Source organism: Camelina sativa, chromosome 1 (genome assembly GCF_030686135.1).
Source record: "Camelina sativa cultivar CO46 ecotype springtype chromosome 1, ASM3068613v1".
Classification (NCBI taxonomy): domain Eukaryota; kingdom Viridiplantae; phylum Streptophyta; class Magnoliopsida; order Brassicales; family Brassicaceae; genus Camelina; species Camelina sativa.
The window spans coordinates 23385425-23391753 of NC_141880.1; the positions used below are offsets into that span (position 1 = coordinate 23385425).

General features: G+C 42.1%; 1 non-coding gene across 1 annotated transcript; it reads left to right on the plus strand.

Annotated features, from left to right (window-relative positions):
• Window positions 1–5720: 5720 nt before the first annotated feature.
• Window positions 5721–5827, plus strand: LOC147950245 (small nucleolar RNA R71). Its single transcript, XR_015565426.1, has one exon. It is a non-coding gene; the product is annotated as a small nucleolar RNA R71 (small nucleolar RNA).
• The last annotated feature ends 502 nt before the right edge of the window (window positions 5828–6329 follow it).

The following is a 6329-nucleotide window of genomic DNA, read 5'->3' on the forward strand; positions in this document are numbered from 1 at the left end:
TAAGCTGTTCATATATCTGAGAGGGTAAGAACAGATCTTAAGCTACCTTGCATCATACCAACGTTTAGGTTGTTAGATAAAGCTAATACTGGAAATTATTGTGCCTAGCCTAAGAGATTAGTAGTCTAGGATGGTTTTTGCCAAATAATGAACCTGGATCTTAATGCCTGCTTAGTATGGTTTCACCAATGAGAGTTGGGTTAGGATGTTACTAAACTTGATTGTTATTGCCATGAGAGTGGATTAGCAAGTTTATGAGGTCATTGTCTAAGGATTAGCTCAGTGTTGATTGAGTTTTGTTAAGCAACCTAGATAGTTTAAGTTTAATACCAACCAATAATTCCCATCCTTAGAATCTATTTGATACTTGTTTGCTTTTATTATTGCATTTAATTACTTGTCCTTTTCTGCTTTATATATATTCTGCACTTTAGTTTTGCATTTAATCTTTTGTTATGTATCACTCGACCATGCACTCGACCTGGGTTCATACCATGCTCGACCGAGTGCTAGGTCGAGCTCCAGTTTACTTTCTTATTTATGCATTGTTATGTTCTAGTTTGCTCTTGTTTACTTCTGCTTATTGGTTAATTCTACTTAGTCTTGTTTATTGCACTTGTTTAGTAGCTTAATTTCTGCTTAGTACTTCTTTAAGTTGTTTACTGCATTTCATTTCTGCTTCATTAGGTTGTTAGAATCACCCCCCATCTTTTAGTTGACTTAACTTGTTCTATCTTGATTGCATCTTTTGTGATTAGCATCATCCCATTTGAATTGACACCTTAAGTACTACAATGCATAAGGTTAATTGAACCTGCTAGGATAGAGACACAAAGATCCTAGTATCAAGAGGTGCAAAGATGGGATCTCAGAACCTAAAACATGCTGAATAGAATAGTTAGAATCAAGGTCCTTGTTTTTAGTTCTATGATACATGGTGAAGGAACTGTATGTGTTTATTCTACACATGCTATCCTATCAATCACTCTCTTTGACATTCATTAACAGAGAATAGTGAATCAAGCTATGCAATATCGTCAAACTCATTTGGCTAATGTAAAAGGTTAGAGACAAATGTGGTCTCCTTCTCAAGTGGTTCCATCAATACATAACAAGGTTCTCTCATGAAAAGAAGTTGAGCTTAAGAGAAGGCTAAAGGTTGAAACCAACTGATATATACAAAAGTAGTACCTTATCTACCCAAAGGTCCCAAGGAAACTTAGCTCTAACAATCTAACCCCGGAGTTAGTCCTATCTCTACCCTTCATCAATATCTCTTCTCAAACCCATTCTCTTATTCTTTGCATTTAGTCTTAGGAGGAGGTCACTTATTATTATTCTAGCGGATTGTGAAATCTTTTCTTTTCTAAAGTCTAGACATCTTCAGCGTTTTATTTTCTCTTCTTTGTCTAATCTTTTCATTTTATGCCCAGAACCAATAACTCTTTTTTGTTTTTTTTTTACTTTACTCAACCCAAATCCTATACTAGACTTGTAAACCTTGAAAGCACATTCCCCTCTTAAAGTCTTTTTACTCTTTTGCTTTCTCTTTTACTCTTCACTTTCCTTCACAAATCCAATCCCAATACCCAAAATCGTGTTCTCACCTAGTCCTACTAGTCCGGGTCATGCGAACTTGAACTACACAGGATCCTACTCTTGTCGGTTAAAACCTAATACTTTCTAACAAGCTCAACTCGGAAAAGGACTGACACTCAAGAATACAATTGGCTTGAAAGAAAGGTTGGTTAAGGGTGCATGAAACTGTTCCAAAGATGGAAATCACCTACATGGATTGACAAGGGTGGTAAAAATGTGAAAGACAATCCAAGTATGTATATGGTATCCATGAGTTCAACTTCAATGCATAACAAGATAATTGCAAGTCAGGATTAGGTTCAGGTATATAAGGAATGACGTCAATTCAAAACATGCTTCAATATAACATTTCAAGTTCTATCAACATGCATCAAAGAACTAATAACAAGGGTCTTGATCCTATCCTATTGAATTCAGCATGCTAACAAGGTTAAAATCATCATCAACCCTTATGCGAAATGCAACAACCCAATATGAATAACCTAGACTTAATCCTAATATGCAAGTGCAAACTACATGTACACTCTGTTTTTGTGGAAATTTTCGAATTTTTTTTTTCAAATTTTGTTTTGGTTTTTCTATGCAAATAGATGGATGCAGACTAAAACATAATATGATGCAAGAATTTGAAATAAGAATCACAAAATAAACAACATTAGAAACATCATCTCAAACCCTCCCCCAAAATTTGCAGAAAGATCTGAGAATCACAACAAAAAACAATGCATGAATGAAATGGTATATACAAAGGAAAGGTAGGAGTACCTCAGTAGTAGAAGGAGTCGGTGCTCGCCCAAGGAGGAGCGTGATACTGACTATGTCGCTCACCTTGTGCTGGATCCGCAGGAGTGACCTTGGCTGGTTGGTCAACTTGCTGCTCAACCGCTTGCGTTTTACGATAAGTGTTCGACTGCTCGTCACACTGCATGTCGTCAACTCTGGACTCACCATGGTTCGAGACTAGCACAACAACCTCTGTAGGTTGATAATCACTCTGATGCTCGATTTTCTGCTCAACCTCCTGCATGTCCTGATAATCACCTTGAGCTTCATCTTGCTGCTCAACCTCATGCGCATCTTGAGCTGCAGAATGATGCGCTGATCGACGACTTGAGGATGCGCTAGAACCTCGTGAACCTCGTCACCTTCTCTCCCTAGACTCATGAGACGAGTGGCATTGGTAAGATGGTGATGACTCGCGTGCGTTGAGTGGAAGCTGATCGAGTTGAATAGGGGTAGCTCGAGGTATGCTACACGGTGTCGGTTGAGTCAACAGGTTGAAAACTCGAGTTCAGAATTACGCTGGTTGAGACTTCGCGAAATTGAGCAACGCGTGAGGACTTATCAATTAACCTAGTGACAGGAGAGGGGGATCGACTCGACCACGCATGAAGACAATGGTCGGGCGGCTTCGTGTGTGGCTCGAGCGGGTGACTTCGGGGAGCTTGAGCAAGATAGTCGTTGGTTGGCTCGAGTGGATGGATCAAGTGGAATTTGATTGATGCAACAGACGTCGGTTTGAGTTAAGTTTAACAGAGGCGGCTCGAGCGAGATGGTCATCAGAGTAGAATTGCCTTAAGCGGGATGTTTCAAAAAAGAGTATCGAGTGGCGTCGGTCGAGTCATGTTGCAAGCTGAGATTTCTGGATGGGTCGAGTTGCACTGTGCCGACACGAGTGGTGGTGAATGATGGGGACGAGAACGACGGGACGAGGTGAGTGAGACTTGTCTTGAGCTCACCGGTCGAGTAGAGGAGGTCGACTCGAGTGACAAGTGAAAATGGTGCTCAAGTGAGCAGGTCACGGTGAAATGAGTTGACTGTCGAGTCTAGTTCCGCACGTGTTGAGCGTCCTGGTCGAGTAGGATGGATATAACTTGAACGATTCAAGCAAGATGCAACACCGGCGGTCATCGAGGTCGAGCAAAGAAATTGAAATGTGATGAAGAGAGATTTGTTTTGTGGAAATGAAGAGGGCTCACTCTTTTGACTGCTACTTTCACTTTTCCTTTTGTATTGCTCATACTCCCTTCTGTAGATTCCAGAACACCAGAATACTAAAAGCAAAAATCAAAAACACAAGGATTCTAAAAAATATTTACAGTGATACCTTTGGGACTTCCTCTCAAGTGAGCTTGTTTAAAGTCTCTAAGCTTGACTTTGCATACTCCTTATGCTTTGGGAGGGTCATAGAGAGATGTTGTAGACCCCTCAAGAATGTCTTGTCTAGCCATATACACTCTTTAATATTCTGCCCAGGTTCAATAAGAAAAGATTTTCTCTTCTTCATTACCCCCAACCGTTGCCTTGCTTTTTTTGGAGAAATTTTTTTAACTTTCCCCTGAAACTGCATGATTTGCCCTCTCATCTCCTTCAACATGGCTGTTAACTCTGTCATTGTATCCTTTAGAATCTTGGTTGTTTGGAGTTCAGACAAACTGTCAAGCGCGGGAGGACTTGTCTCTTGCGGTTGGTGATCAAGAAGCAGGTCTCGAGGATTAGGGAGGGTAATGATTAGAATCGAGTTGGAATGGTCGAGTGACACTTTGAGTTTTCTCTTTGGTTACGAAACCCTTTGTTTCTGCCTCATTCACACCCTCAAAGATGTCAAACCCAGCTTTCTGATCTTTCTCTTCAATCACGAAGGTCTGTCTATCAATAGTTGGTTTCTTCTTAGAATCCTTGATATCAAACTTCATCTTGAAGTTTTTACCCAGATAGAGATCAATCATCCCCTTCTTGACATCAATGACTTCTCTAGCTTTATCTAAGAAAGGTCTTCCCAGGATTAGTGGATCTTTAGGCTCTTCATCCATTCCCAGCACCACAAAGTCAGTAGGAATCTCAGCTTCTCCAATTTTAATGGGCAGGTTCTCTAGAAGACCATGAGGCAATCTAGTAGTCCTATTAGCCAATATTAAGCGGAGGTGGCATGACTTGTATATGTTGAATCTTAGCCTCTGAGCTACAGAGAGTTGCATGAGGCTTACTGAAGCACCAAGGTCACATAGGCACTTTTTGAAGGCCAATGGACCTAGAGAACAAGGCAAGGTGAAAGAACCAGGGTCCTCTAGCTTTTTTGGGATAATCATCTTCTCAATAACAACCTTGCATTCATGAATAACCCCACCTATGACATGTACTACCCTCTCATCTTCTAAAGCCTTAGCTTGAGCTCCTTTAGCTATCTCCTCCTTCTCTTTGGTCCTTTCTGTTACCAAATCAGTTAAAAACTTTTGATATTGAGACACAAGTGAAAATGCATCAAGCAAAGGCATCCTTAGTTCAATATCCTTGACTTGTTTTTTGAACAAAGCTTTATTCTCAGTAAGCTGCTTCTTAAACCTCACTGGAAATGGTAGAGGTGGCTTGTATGGTGGAGGAAAGAATCTCACAGGTTTATCCTTGGGAGCAGCGGGTTCTTTAGTAGGTTTAGGATCATATTTCTTGGCTGACTTAGTTGGATCCTTGAGCACCTCGACAAGATCCTTTATCTGAACTGAATCTTGAAGAAGTTGTTGCATCATGTGCTTTATTTCTTGATCCGGAGCTTGAGTAGGTTGAACTTGTTGAGGTGAAAATCCTGGTGGAGGTCCGGAAGGAGCGTGATAACCTTGCTGGAACTGTTGTTTAGGCATGAATCCTTGATTGTAAGGCACAAAAGCTTTTTGGTGGCCTTGTTGTTGATGCTGAGGAGGGTACACTTGATCCTGTCGATTTGCAACATTGGTGCTCCGGTGAGAAAAATTGGGGTTCGTCTTGTAGGGGTTGTAACCCTTGTTGTATCCACCTTGATTCTAAACGTAACTGATTTCTTTAGACTGCTCACCTTCCCCATCCTGAACGTGAAAAGGGTCGTCCTCAAAGACAAAGTGGAGGGTTTGTTGATGACTGAGCAAGAGGTTGTGAAGCTTTTCATTGACATACTTAAGGTCCCTCTTGTACTTCTCCTCAGAACCAGACTCTCCTCTAACTGTGCGGTCATAATCCTCGTTAAGGTCCCTCTTGTACTTCCTCCATCGACGTCCTTGTTCAGGAAGTTGTCGTTTGAAGCAGTGTCAAGCAGCATACATATCTTTGGTAGCACCCCACGGTAGAGAGTGCTCAGCAATGACTCGTTTCTGAATCCGTGATTTGGACACTAGCTTTGGTAACCCTTGAAACGCTCCCAGGCTTCACAGAATGATTCTGAGTTCCTCTGAGCAAAACCAGAGATGTCATTCCTGAGACGTGCTGTTCTGGCGTTGGAGAAGAACTTGGCCAAAAAGGCTTTCCTGCAATCGTCCCAAGTGGTGATTGATCCTTTGAGAATGTTTTTCTCCCATTGATGAGCTTTGTCTCCGAGGGAGAATGGGAAGAGTCGCAACTTGTAACCATCCTCACTCACTCGTTGATCTTGGTGAGACTGCATAGACGGTCGAACTTGTCTAAGTGGTCGAGTGGATCCTTTTGACAACCCGTCCCATGGACCCCACTAGCCTCACAGCTAGCCGCCCCAACGGACCCCAAGCTGGCCCTGTAGGGCATCGATCCTAACCCATCAATGTGGATATCCCAATCCACCAGTAGGTTATTGGTGCGCCAGGCGTTCCTTGAACCCTGGTCCCCACCTTTTAACAACCTTCCCACAGGACAAGCTGTAACCAATTGACGGCCAGCTTGGAGTCCGTTGAGACAGCTAGCGGTAGGCTAGCTGGGTCCATGGACGGTCCGTTGGGGCGGCTAGCGGTAGG